Here is a 13,683-nt window from a genome sequence, read left to right as displayed (position 1 = left end):
AAATTTGTTACTCGGGGGTTTTTGGGGTCGCTGCTTCCGAATTTGATGTCAGATTTACAAAATTCAAAATGGCGGATCCAATATGGCGACCAAAAATTTTGAAAATTGATCATATTCGCTTGAAACTCGTTACTCGGGGGTTTTTGGGGTCGCTGATTCCGAATTTGATGTCAGAATTACAAAATTTCAAAATTCAAAATGGATACAATAATAATCACACCCATACTATGCTATTTTGAATTTTCAAAATCTGACTTGAATATCGTAAACAGCGACGTTCAAAATCCCTGAGTAACAGATTTTAAGTAATTTTAATTAATTTTTAAATTTTTAGAAAATTATCTGCCACATTGGTAACGCCATTTTGAATTTTTGAAATCTGACTATAGATTCGTAATCAGCGACCCTCAAAACCCCTGAGTAATAATTTTAAAGTATTTTAAAATCATTTTTGTCATTTTTTGAAAAATCGTTCGCCATATTGGCTCGGCCATTTTGAATTTTTGAAATCTGACTTTAGATTCGTAATCAGCGACCCCAAAAACCCCGGGAAGTAACAATTTTTAAGTATTTTTAAATCATTTTTGCCATTTTTTGAAAAATCGTCCGCCATATTGGCTCCGCCATTTTGAATTTTTGAAATCTGACTTTAGATTCGTAATCAGCGACCCCAAAAACCCCCGAGTAACAATTTTTAAGTATTTTTAAATCATTTTTGCATTTTTTGAAAAATCGTCCGCCATATTGGCTCCGCCATTTTGAATTTTAAAAATCTGACTTTGGAATCGTAATCAGCGATCTTAAATATCATAGTATACACATTTGAACAAATTTTGGTCATTCAAAAATTTACTGACATTTTGGGCCCACTTTTGAGATTTTGGCCTCGACTGCGAAGGGGTTAATTCGATTTTTAGTAAAAATTTGGTTTAATATGTCAATTCGATTAATTAATAATTAGATTAATTGACAATTCGGTTAAATATCAAATATTTAAATGTCCCTAAAATATTGTTGAAGTAAACAAAAAATTTATTATTAAGAGTTTTTGTTTCTAATTCTCAATGTTAATTTTTACAATTTTTTTACAAAACATGTTTTTTCCTAAATGAACTATATATATTGATCAAAGTTGTTTTTAAAATAAAACTTTTGAAATTTAAGATTTGAACAAGAATTTTTTTCATATCAAATTTCCACACGTTTCACATCTGAAATCTTATAAAGTAAATCGAGTGGTTATATTTGCAGGATTTTTTTCTTTTTTTATTTACGTATTCGCGTATTGAATGGGAAATTTATGGAATAATTAATTGTAAATAAATATTTATTTGGGCCATCGACACAACGACTCACCACTATTGATATTTGCATGCACAAGAATAAGAAAATATGCAAAATTTTTCTAATATGCTATAAATGTGTAATATATACACTTTGACCATATATATATATATAAACTGAAAATTAGTCGTTAACAATATTTTATGACATATCGAGATGTATTAACATTTTGACGAGCATATCCTTTATGTTTTTTTCATTATTCTTTTGTTTCTTTTGTTTAATTTTTTTTTTGTTTTAGAATTTTAATATATTGAAAAGAACAATAATATTATAAAAAAATTAACGGTTATTAATTCGAGAATAGGATTTAACAATATAATTTATATTATGTGGTAAATAATAATTAATAATTTGAACTTTTTTATATTTGACATTTTTTTTCTCCGGTTAAAAATTCGGAACGCATGAGTATGTTCTAATAATTGTTAGAATTTTCATTTTATGGAATTTCATTTGTCATAATTATTTTTGAGCTGAATTTTTGTTTGTTCGAATTAGTATTTTGCAGAATTTTTATCGAAACGATTTTCTATATTACAGAATTTTTATATATAACCGAAAATTCATTTCGCTGAATTTTTAATTGTTCGAATTTTTATTTGTCAGAATTTTTATTTACTCGAATTTTCATTTAACATAATAGGCATTATAAAGAATTTTTATTGGGTAGAATTTCATTGCATAGAATTTTCATTTTATTCTTTCAGATGAATTTTCATTTGTTCCAATAATTATTTGATATAATTTCCTTATAACCAATTTTTCATACTACAGAATTTTTATACTTAACCGAAAAATCATTTAACAGAATTTCTAATTGATAGAATTTTCATTTGTCCGAAATTGCAAATGTCCGAACAAACAATCGATTTTGACGCGATTTTTAAAATCAACCAATCACAATTTTATGGATAATTTTTGATTGGTTGATTTTAAAAATCGCACCGAAATCGATTGTTTGTTCGGCCATTTGCATTTTCGGACAAATGAAAATTCTATCAATTAGAAATTCTGTTTAATGATTTTTCGGTTAAGTATGAAAAATCGGTTATATGGAAATTATACCAAATAATAATCGGAACAAATGAAAATTCATCGGAAAGAATAAAATGAAAATTCTATGCAATGAAATTCTACCCAATAAAAATTCTTTAAAATGCCTATTATGTTAAATGAAAATTCGAACAAATAAAAATTCTGACAAATAAAAATTCGAACAAATAAAAATTTTGTGAAGTGAATTTTCAGTTATATAAAAATTCTGTAATATAGAAAATCGATTTGATGAAAATTCTGCAAAATACTAATTCGAACAAATAAAAATTCGGCTCAAAAATAATTATGAAAAATGATATTCCATACAATGAAAATTCTAACTAATGATTTTTAAAACATATTCATGCTCGTCCCAAAAATTCTGAGTGTTGAAATTTTATTTTTGAATATTTAATTTAAAAAAAAATGTTATATAATATTTAATTTTTTCTGCTTAATTGACTATTTTTAAAATTATATTTTTCCTGTTTTTATATACGAAAATTTTCAAAAGTTATTACTTTTTAAAAAATAAATTTTGTGCTTAATTATATTTTTTTGCTCGACTAATGCAGGACAAAATGTATTTTTGTAAAATATTAAGTTTCAAATAGTTTCGGATTGGAAAAAAATGTTTTTTTTTTTTGAAAAAAACCAAATTGCGTTGCTAAATTCTTGCACGTGGAAACCTTTTTGTTTCAAATATATATATATAAATAATCATTAAAATTAATCACAATCGTAAATTTTCTTTTTTCTTTTCTCTTTTTAGTAAATCAATTAAAACAATGTGTATTTCGCAAGAATCTTCAGACCTTAATTGTATTATTAGAGAGAGAGACAGACAGAGATAGAGAGAGAGAGAGGTCAGAATCAGAATTAGGTCGCCATAGTAACGATTAACCGATAAGGGAGAATCTCTATCTTATGGTATAGGACAAGAACATTAAATACAAGGTCATTTTGAACAATGACTGGACAGACTAATCATTCCATTTTCAAATTAAACTGACTAAATCAACTAATTATATTTCACAGAAATTTTACATTATATTTAAAAAAAAAAAAAGAATTGAATCATAAAATTTATAATTTTATTTTTTAATAACAAAAATTTTAAACAAATTTAAAAAGAAAATTTTAATTTATTTAATGAATTTTATAGTATAATAGTCATTTTAAACCCTAGGGAATATTTTTTTAATACTCTAGGCTTAAATGGGCTTAAAAAATAAATTTTTACAAAGTGAATTATATTTTATTATTATTATTATTATCATTGTTGTTACTATTATGATTATTATTATTATTATTATTATTATTATTATTATTATTATTATTATTATTATTATTATTATTATTATTATTATTATTATTATTTATATATATTGAAATTGATTTAAGCCTAAAATTTAACCTTGGCAAAAAAAAAACTGCATGAGCTATAAAAATATTTAAAGTCATTCCACTTTTATATTTGTATATCCCTTTGCCACTTGAAGTCATTAACTCAAAAATCATTGAGGTCGCTTCTCGTTATAACGGAGGCGTTTTACTTTCCCGTAAAATTTACGCGCATGGCCATTTTTCATGATGATGATTCTTGCTTATTTGCAGACGTCTTTCTTGTCGTGTATTATATATTTATTCTTATGTGGTTTATTATTATAAAAAAACCACACATATATATTAATATATAAATAAAACTTCTGGTTTGGCAGTTAACAAAAATATTTTTCATGTTCATCCCTTTTTTTCTGGACGTTAAAATATTCTTTTGATTTTTGATATATGTTTAGAAAAATATATTCCCTACCATTGACATAAAAAAAATTATTATTTTTCACAAATTTAAAAAATTTAATTATATATATACCTATAGTATATAAATATAACATTCTTGAAATAATAAATTCTTGATTAAGAGTAATTGATTCTAAATTTATATTTAAAATTTTTGTTTGACATATGTATAAAATAGTGAGGAGGAAGTAACATAGTAAAATCGAAAGAGATTAGATTGGATTATATATATATATAAATTCGCAACTGTTTGGTTCATTCATGCCAAAATATTTTCCTTTTGTTATTTTTGTTTTTAGAAAGTGGCGCCAAATTGCTAGAGGCGCACCACATGCTTTATTATAATATATATATATAAGTGTGTATTGATGTAGACACGTGTGCGAAGGTAGGCGGTATATTTGCGCTTAATCTTCAAAATATGCAAAAATTACGAAAACTTGTTTTTTGGTTTCCTTTTAACGAGCGAATGTAACTTTATTTTTAAATTTATTGGTACATACTTTTTTTTTATGAATATTCAACATACCTATATTTATTATGCATTTAATATTTGTTTATTATAAATTTATTATGTTTATTATAAATTTTTTTATTATTACTGAATAAAATCAAAAATAATTTATCTAAATTGAAAATAAATTAACCATTTAATTGGCATAATTCCGCGTTCGAACGTAAATGGCACAACGGGTCTGCTGGACCCGACGTCTTCAAAAGTGTATTGTACAGCCGATATTGAATATTTTTGCACAAAAATTTAATCTAATTTTTTTTTTTAATTTCATTAGTTTTACAGGGATTAATTTATTTTAAGTTAGTTGAAAAAAATGGTGAAAAATAAAAACGAAAAAATTGCGTGTTTTTACTTAAAAATTCATGAGTTATTTAAATTTTAATATTATGACTTAAAAATTTAAGGTTACCCTAATAACACAAGATATTTTGGGATATATTGATAATATCCCGCAGATATCCTAGGGATGTCCTATGGATATCAAAAGGATCTCTTAAGGATATCCAAAAAATCGGCGGTTTGGATATCCTTTGGATATCCCATGGATATCTTCTGGATATCTCTATAGACTTTCATAAATGTCCTCCAGATATCCCATAGATATTGTCAGGATATCCCACTGATATCATCAGGATATCCCATAGATATCGTCAGGATATCCCATAGATATCGTCAGGATATCCCAAAGATATTTTCAGGATATTCTCAGTATATCTTCTGGATGTCAAGAAGATATTCTCAGGATACTGTTTTTAAAGTCATTATGAGACTACGAGTGAGAATATTCTGTGAATTAAATTTTATATAAATAAAATAAAATGCAACTTGTTTTTCGAGAAAGTTGTTTAATTTGAAAATTTATTAACTAATTCTTTTCTCATTCGTGATTCATTCCATTATTCATATGCTTAATATTGTCAGAAAATAAATTGGCTTTAAACAATATAAATTCTTCCTCGCAAATAACGAATAACTATTAATATTAATTATACATTAAGTGCATGAGTTTATTTAAAAACTTTGAAAAATGCGTTTCAAATCTTCATTTAAAATAAATTAGAAGCTCATAAGATTTTTGTTTTTATTATATTATTATTCATTATATTAGCTTAACAATTTTAACCTTACAAAATATATGTTGAGATATTAAATATCCCGTGAATATCCTAAGAATATCCCACGGACATCCTGAGGATATCCCATGGATATCCTGCGGATATCCCATGGATATCCTGCGATATAATATCCAATAGATATTTTGTGGATGCCTTAGGGATATCCCGTGGATATCCTATGGATGTCCTGTTGATGTCCCACAGACCGTCGGTTTGGATATCCTATAGATATCCCAAGATATCCTGGGGACCATTCTAGGATATCGACCATTGATATGGATATCCTATGGATATCCTAGGGATATCCTTTTGTTATGATGGATATGATGTATTATTCTTTAAAAAAAAAAATTACCACAACAGCAGGACTTGCAGAAGAAGGTATTTATTTTGCAGAATAAAATGTGACTTTTTAGGTTAAAATTAAAAATTTATAATTATTAATGTTTTTGAAGCTAATTTATTCTTTTTCATCGAATTAGTTGTATCAAAAAATTTAGAAAATTACTAAGAATATGTCAAATTAATATATTAAAATATAAAAAAATATTTAAAAGCCATACATATTCAATTAATTTGAGCGAGAAAAAATGCTCGGGTCTAATGGACCCATGGTGCCAGTTAAGGGTTTGAATTTAACGTAAAAATCGTCAACATGTATTTAGTAAAAGAATTAAAATCATTTAATCGTTTGTTTTTACTGAAAATTACGTAAAAAAAATTTTTAATGACTTTTTTTTTACAACTACGCGTCTATAACAATAAAAGTTTCAATGCTAATATATAATATAATAAAAATCTTGTCTTCACCGCACAAGGAAATAGGAAATAGACATTGACAATATTTTTCTTTGTGGATAAAAATAAAAATAAAAAAAAATTCTCTCGGTTTATGATTTTAGCAGTTTTTTTATTCTTTCATTTTTGCTATATTATAAAATATGACTAAAGAATTTAAAATGAAAATATGTGGTTAACAAATTAATGATTTAACTGATAATAAATTATTGTTATTTAGTTTTTTTATATATACTATAAATTCCCAATACATAAAACAAAATATTTCATTTACCACGGTAAATAAAAATTTATTAAAAAAAAAAAACATAATATATTTAAACAAAAATAAAAATGGAATATAAAAAAAAATGATTTGAAAGTAATTTTAAAAAATTTATTTATTTATTTATAAAATTGAATTTGAAAAAACAATTTATTATTTTATTGATTGTTAAATTGTGTTAAAAATGACATTATCATTTTGCGTGAAAAATATCCAAATATAAATACATAAGTGAGCGCACTTATATCAACAGTGCTTTTATAATATTCATCGTTTTTGAAATATGCAAAGCTCATTTCATCAGCCAATTACATGTATATGTGCAACACACTTTATATATATATATATATTTAAAATTTTATCGACAAAAATATTTATGTAAAATATTGATCATGAATTAATTACGTTATTTTTTTGAAAATAGATCAATTGTGAAATTGTAATTTGACAACAATTTTTCTCAAAACAAGGTCAATTTAATAATTTTTTTTATTTATTTAACACAATTTATATTTAACAAAATCTTCATTTATAACAAAATTTTTCAATAATTTTTAAAGTCGCTGATTATAAATTTAATGTTAGATTTTTAAAATTCAAAATTAAGGAAACAATATTTCCAACAAATTTTTAATAATAATAAGTCTATAATGCGTTCGAAATTTTTTTACTAGATGTGTTTTGAAATCACTAATCTCGAATTTGAGATAAAATTCGTAATCAGCGACCTTGAAAATCCCCCCAGTAACGAATTTTGATTAATTCTGATGTATTTTTAAAAATTTGACCGCCATTTTAAATTTTGAAAATCTGATACCTGATTCGTAATCGTCGACCTCAAAAACTCCCGAGTAAAGAATTTGAATGAATTACGATGAATTTTTAAAAATTTTACCGCCATATTTGATCCGCCATTTTGAATTTTAAAAATCTGATACCTAATTCGTAATAAGCGACCCCGAAAACCCCCCAAGTAACAAGATTTAGCCAAATTCATTGAATTTTAACTTTTTTTCCTCCGCCATATTGAATCCGCCATTTTGAATTTTGAAAATTTGATACTTGATTCGTAATCAGCGACCCTTACAACCCTGAAGTAATAAGATTTAGTCAAATTCAATAAATTTTAATTTCTTTTTTTAATCAGCTGTATTTTTTTGTGCTTCCTTGGGTTCCGCATGCCAAGGTTATGTAGGGTTGGTAAAAAAAAGGTACACAATACAAAATAAGCTGACGAACTACTACCAGCCTCTCAAATGAAGAATATTTTTGTTTCAATGAATAAAACAAAAAATTAATTTTCTATCAATTTACACAACAGAACTGAAATCTTTGCTACATATATATCTAGATATATCTTTTTAATAGCCGATATATATTCAACTATTTTTCCTTGTTTTGCGCAATTGATAATATTGCCACTGTGTGTTTGCTTCGACTATATGCAAATGATAAAGAAACGCACGAGTCTCTCATTAATTGACAGGAAGAATTAATATACAAGAAAAAATCCTCTTTGTTTGAGAATATTTCACACATTTTTATGTATATGCAATTTATCTCCTATACAATATGGTATCAAAACTAATTATTCTCAATTTGAGAGGACGACACTTTTATAGTAGATTATGCCATTTAATCAAAGAACAAATAAATACAGTATACTAGTATCGTACAAAGTAAAAATATATTCTTAATTTGAGATTATTTTTAATATTCTACAATACAGTATAAAAACGAATTATTCTCAATTTGAGAGGAAAAAAACTTCGTTTTGGTTATGCCATTTAATCAAAGTACTAATCTAAATAGTATACTACAGTCGCACAAAGTAAAAATATATTCTTAATTTGAGAAGATTATTTTCAATATTTGACAATATGGTATCATAACGAATTATTCTCAGATTGAGAGAACGACACTTTTATAGTAGATTATGCTTCTCAATCAACGTATAAATATGTACAGTTTATTTGTATCACACAAAGTAAAAATATACTCTTAATTTAAGAATATTGTCAATATTCTACAATATAGTATCAAAACTAATTATTCTCAATGTGAGAGGGCGACACTTTAGAGTAAATTATGCCTCTTTATCAAAGCACAAATATTTACAGTTTCCTATTGTCAAACGAAATAAGAATGTAATCTTGTTTTAAGAATATTATTCTCAATATGAGAGGAATGTGCTGAAATATTTATAAATTATTTTATTTTGCTAATAATAAAAGAAAAATAATATATTAGTTAAAGAGTAATACTCTCGCTATAAGTATAAAATTGTTTGAGAGGAAAATTCCTCTTATTTTGAGAAGATTATTTTTTATATTTTACAATATAGTATTAAAACGAATTATTCTCAATTTTAGAGGAAAAAACTTGGTATTGAATTATGACACCTCGTATGACACTTAATCAAAGTACAAATGTATGTAGTATAATACAGTCATACAAAGTAAAAATATATTCTTAATTTGAGAAGATTTTAAATACTCTACAATATAGTATCAATACGAATTATTCTCAATTTGAGATGACGACACTTTAGAGTAAATTATGCCTCTTTATCAAAGTACAAATATTTACAGTTTCCTATTGTCAAACGAAATAAGAATGTAATCTTGTTTTAAGAATATTATTCTCAATATGAGAGGAATGTGCTAAAATATTTATATTATTTTATTTTGCTAATAACAAAAGAAAAATAATATTTTAGTTAAAGACTAATACTCTCGCTATAAGTATAAAATTATTTGAGAGGAAAATTCCTCTCAAATGAAGAATATTTTTTTTTTGTAATCATTAATATGTATATATGTATATATGTAAAAGCATAAAAGTATAAAAAATCGATTATAAACGAAAAAAATATGTCGAAAAATATTGTGAAAAAAAGAGAAATAAAATGAAGATGGAAGTTAAATTGAATTCCTTTTTTTATTAAGTTCTTTTATACGAACTTTTAAAGCAATTATAAAAATGGCTAAAGGCAATGGATGGTTTTGGGGGCAAAGGTGCCTCTCGTCAAATGAAAGTCCCGTTGCGCTACCAAAGGGGCCCTTAATCAGTTGATTAACCTCGTATATAAACTTTTATATATCATGTAATAGAGTAATAATTAGAATTGTGTCAAGTAATAATTTTTATTTTTTTTAAACCATTAATTTTTTTATGTTAATAATTTTATTAATCAAATTATTATTATTATTATTATTATTAAATAAATTAATAATTTTATTTATTTTTTATACTTTAATTTGAATTTTTAATCAAATTTCTAATATTATTTTTAAAAAAATTTTTTTTATAGCTGAATTAAATTTTCATTATCAAATAACAAGAAACAGGAAATATTAATTATTTCTCTCTAAGAAAATATATTGACATATAAGAAAGTTTAAAATTTTCTTTTTCAATTGATTATTAACATATGGCTAATGTAATAACGATTATAATATTTTTCTACACGTTATACAGGTGAAGACATATAATGCGTTTAAATACCTTAAAGAGTTTCTAATCAAAATTTTATTGTTTAATTTTTTTTTAAACTTATAGATATATAATATTTACATTTGGCATGTCGTTAAAAATTTAATTAAAAATTTCATTTTACTTGATGAGTGTGTAATAAAATAAATCAATTATTATAAAAATGAAAAAAATTAAATTTTTTTTAATTATTATTTATCAATTTGATGAAATTGACAATATTTTAAATGATAAGGTATTTATTTTGCGCAATTAAATTGTTAACAAAATATATTTTTAGGTTAAATTTTTTTTTATAAATTTAATATTTTTGTTTTTAAATTAAGAATTTTGATTTTTTTTTAATTATCCTGAGTGGTAATAATTATATTTAAATTTTAAAAGAATGACGAATTTTTGCAATTATTATTTTTATTCTCAATATGAAAGGAATATTTTGCTTTCGAATTTATTTTATATTTTTATAGTAAATTAAATAAAAAATTTTTTTATGAAACAGAGTTTATTTTTATTAAAAATGATGATTAATATAAAATGATTCTCTATAAATCCTCTATAAATGAGAGGATTTTATTGAAAATAAAATTTTAGAACCTTAAAATTTTCCAAATGTCTCATAATTCTGCACATACTTTGATTTTTTAATTAAGTAAATTTGTAAAAATTGTAAAAAGTAATTTTGTAAATTTAAAAAAATTCTGGTATAAATCATCTAAATTTGAGAGGAATATTTTAGTGTATAAAATTTTAAGTAGCTACATGTAATTTTTTTATTTTTAAATATTGTACTCGGTTTTTAGTGTAATATATTTTTTTTACTACCAATACATTGGAAATAAAATATTCTTCATTTAAGAGGACGATTGAAATTGTTTTTCAATTTTATACTAAAAACGAAATTATTACTCTTCAAGTAATACTTTTTTTCTATTATTTTATGAGGACAGCCTTGATTAGACGAGTCTAAAACTTTCTGCTCACATTGAGTATATAATCATCTTAGAATAAGAATAATATTCTCTAATAAAGTATATTCTTTTAATTCTTAATAGTAATATGCTAAAGATTATCATAATGTAAAAAAACGTTAATTTTTGTGACACTCGTATGTAAATTGTTCATTAAGACGACAATCCTCTTTAATTGAGAGAAAATCTTTTTAATAGCTTATATTGTAGAGGAAAATTTGCAACAAAATAAGAGGAATACTCTCAAAGAATATTTCTTCCAATGTATTGGCAAAAGTTGAATAAAAACTAAATAAATAATGCTTTAAGATGATAATCCTCTTCAATTAAGAGGAAATCTGATACTATATATTGTAGAAGAAAAGTTGCGTCAAAATAAATCGAAATACTCTCAAAAGAAGAATATTTTTTTCAATGTATAAGCAAAAGTTGAATCAAAACTAAACAAATAATGCTTTAAAACAATAATCCTCTTTAATTAAGAGGAAATCTGATACCATATTGTAGAAGAGAAGTTGCGTCAAAATAAAAGGAATATACTCTAAAACTAAGAATATTTTTTTTCACTATATTATTAGAAGCAAAAATTGATTCAAATTTAAAAAAAAAAACATATCCTCTAATAATGAGAATAATTTTTTTCCCTTGATATTATAATTGCATTTTATTCAATTAATTATAATTAATAAAATTTAAAATTTATAATTTAAAAGAATAATCGATTTTTATGCAAACTAGAGTATTTAGTAATCAACTAAATATATAGATAACTGGTAATTTTTGTTGAGATTTAAAATTTTTTTCACTAAATTATCATTGAACGATTTGAAATTAATCTCGTTTATTTAAATGTTTTATATAGGCACACGACTGTCTTGCGCGTGTAATGACTTTAAATAACAAACATAAAAGTTATGATTTCTACGTCAGTCGACTGAAGCCGGGGTCAAACGCCCTATTATCGAACGAAGCGTAATTATTTCAGTTAAATTAATGTGTAATTGTACATATATATATGTATATACTATTGCATGTCATTTACAATGAGTCCTTTATTGTTGCCTATATAAGCACGCGCGTGATTGTATTTCAAAAAAAAAATAAATAAAAATAACGAGAACTTCAATTCTATATAAGGTCATGTTCCTGCACTAGAATCAAAATTGATAGACAATAATTTTAAATTAATTTCAAATTTATTTCAATTTTCCATTTTTTATATTCAAATTTATTTCAATTATCAATTTTTATATTCAAAAATTTATTTCAATTATTAATTTTATATTCATAAACAGAAATTCAAAATAGAGGAAATAATATGTTGAACAAATTTTGAAAAATTTAAACAAAAAGTTTAAAATTGTTTTGCTAGGCCTTTTTTTAAAATCACTAATCCTGATTTTGAGGTTAGATTCATAATCAGCGACCTTGAAAACCCCCCATGTGACGAATTTTAATAAATTCCGATGAATTTTTAAAAAAATGACTGCCATATTGGATCCGCCATTTTGAATTTCGAAAATCTGATACCTGATTCGGAGTCAGTGACCCCAAAAACCCCCGAGTAACGAATTTTAATAAATTCCGATGAATTTTTAAAAAAATGACTGCCATATTGGATCCGCCATTTTGAATTTCGAAAATCTGATACCTGATTCGGAGTCAGTGACCCCAAAAACCCCCGAGTAACGAATTTTAATAAATTCCGATGAATTTTTAAAAAAATGACTGCCATATTGGATCCGCCATTTTGAATTTCGAAAATCTGATACCTGATTCGGAGTCAGTGACCCCAAAAACCACCGAGTAAAGAATTTTAAAAAATTCCAATGAATTTTTAAAAAAAGACTGCCATTTTGGATCCGCCATTTTGAATTTTGTAAATCTGAAACGTAATTCGTTATCAGCGACCCCAAAAAACCCCTACGTAATAAGACTGAATCGAATTCAACGAATGAAATTTTTTTCGTCCTCCATTTTGGATCCGCCATTTTAAATTTTGAAAATCTAATACCAAATTCGTAATCAGCGACCTTAAAAAATCCCTGATTAATAAGACTAAATTGAATTGAATGAACTTTAATTTTTTTTGTTCGCCATTTTGGATACGCCATTTTGAATTTTGAAGATCTGATACCTAATTCTGAATTGTCGACCCCAAAAACCTCCGAGTATTGATATTTGATAAATTAATTGATAAACAATAGTTAAAATGAATTTGAATTTTTTTTCTATTATCAATTTAATTTTAATTTTTGACATTAAAAATTTTCTGACAAAAAATTTTTTTTTTTTAACAATTTATTATAAACAAATAAGTAAATTATAAATTCTACAGAA

General features: G+C 24.3%; 1 protein-coding gene across 2 annotated transcripts in view; it reads left to right on the top strand.

Moving 5' to 3' along the window:
* Window positions 1-13,683, top strand: part of LOC127281624 (sestrin homolog) — a 322,721-nt gene that overhangs the window by 147,516 nt on the left and 161,522 nt on the right. The gene's annotated exons all lie outside the window — the stretch shown is intronic.

This window comes from Leptopilina boulardi, unplaced genomic scaffold (assembly GCF_019393585.1).
Source record: "Leptopilina boulardi isolate dan_hultmark-lab unplaced genomic scaffold, ZJU_Lbou_2.1 LbouV2_273, whole genome shotgun sequence".
Classification (NCBI taxonomy): domain Eukaryota; kingdom Metazoa; phylum Arthropoda; class Insecta; order Hymenoptera; family Figitidae; genus Leptopilina; species Leptopilina boulardi.
This window is presented reverse-complemented; position numbering and strand designations above follow the sequence as displayed.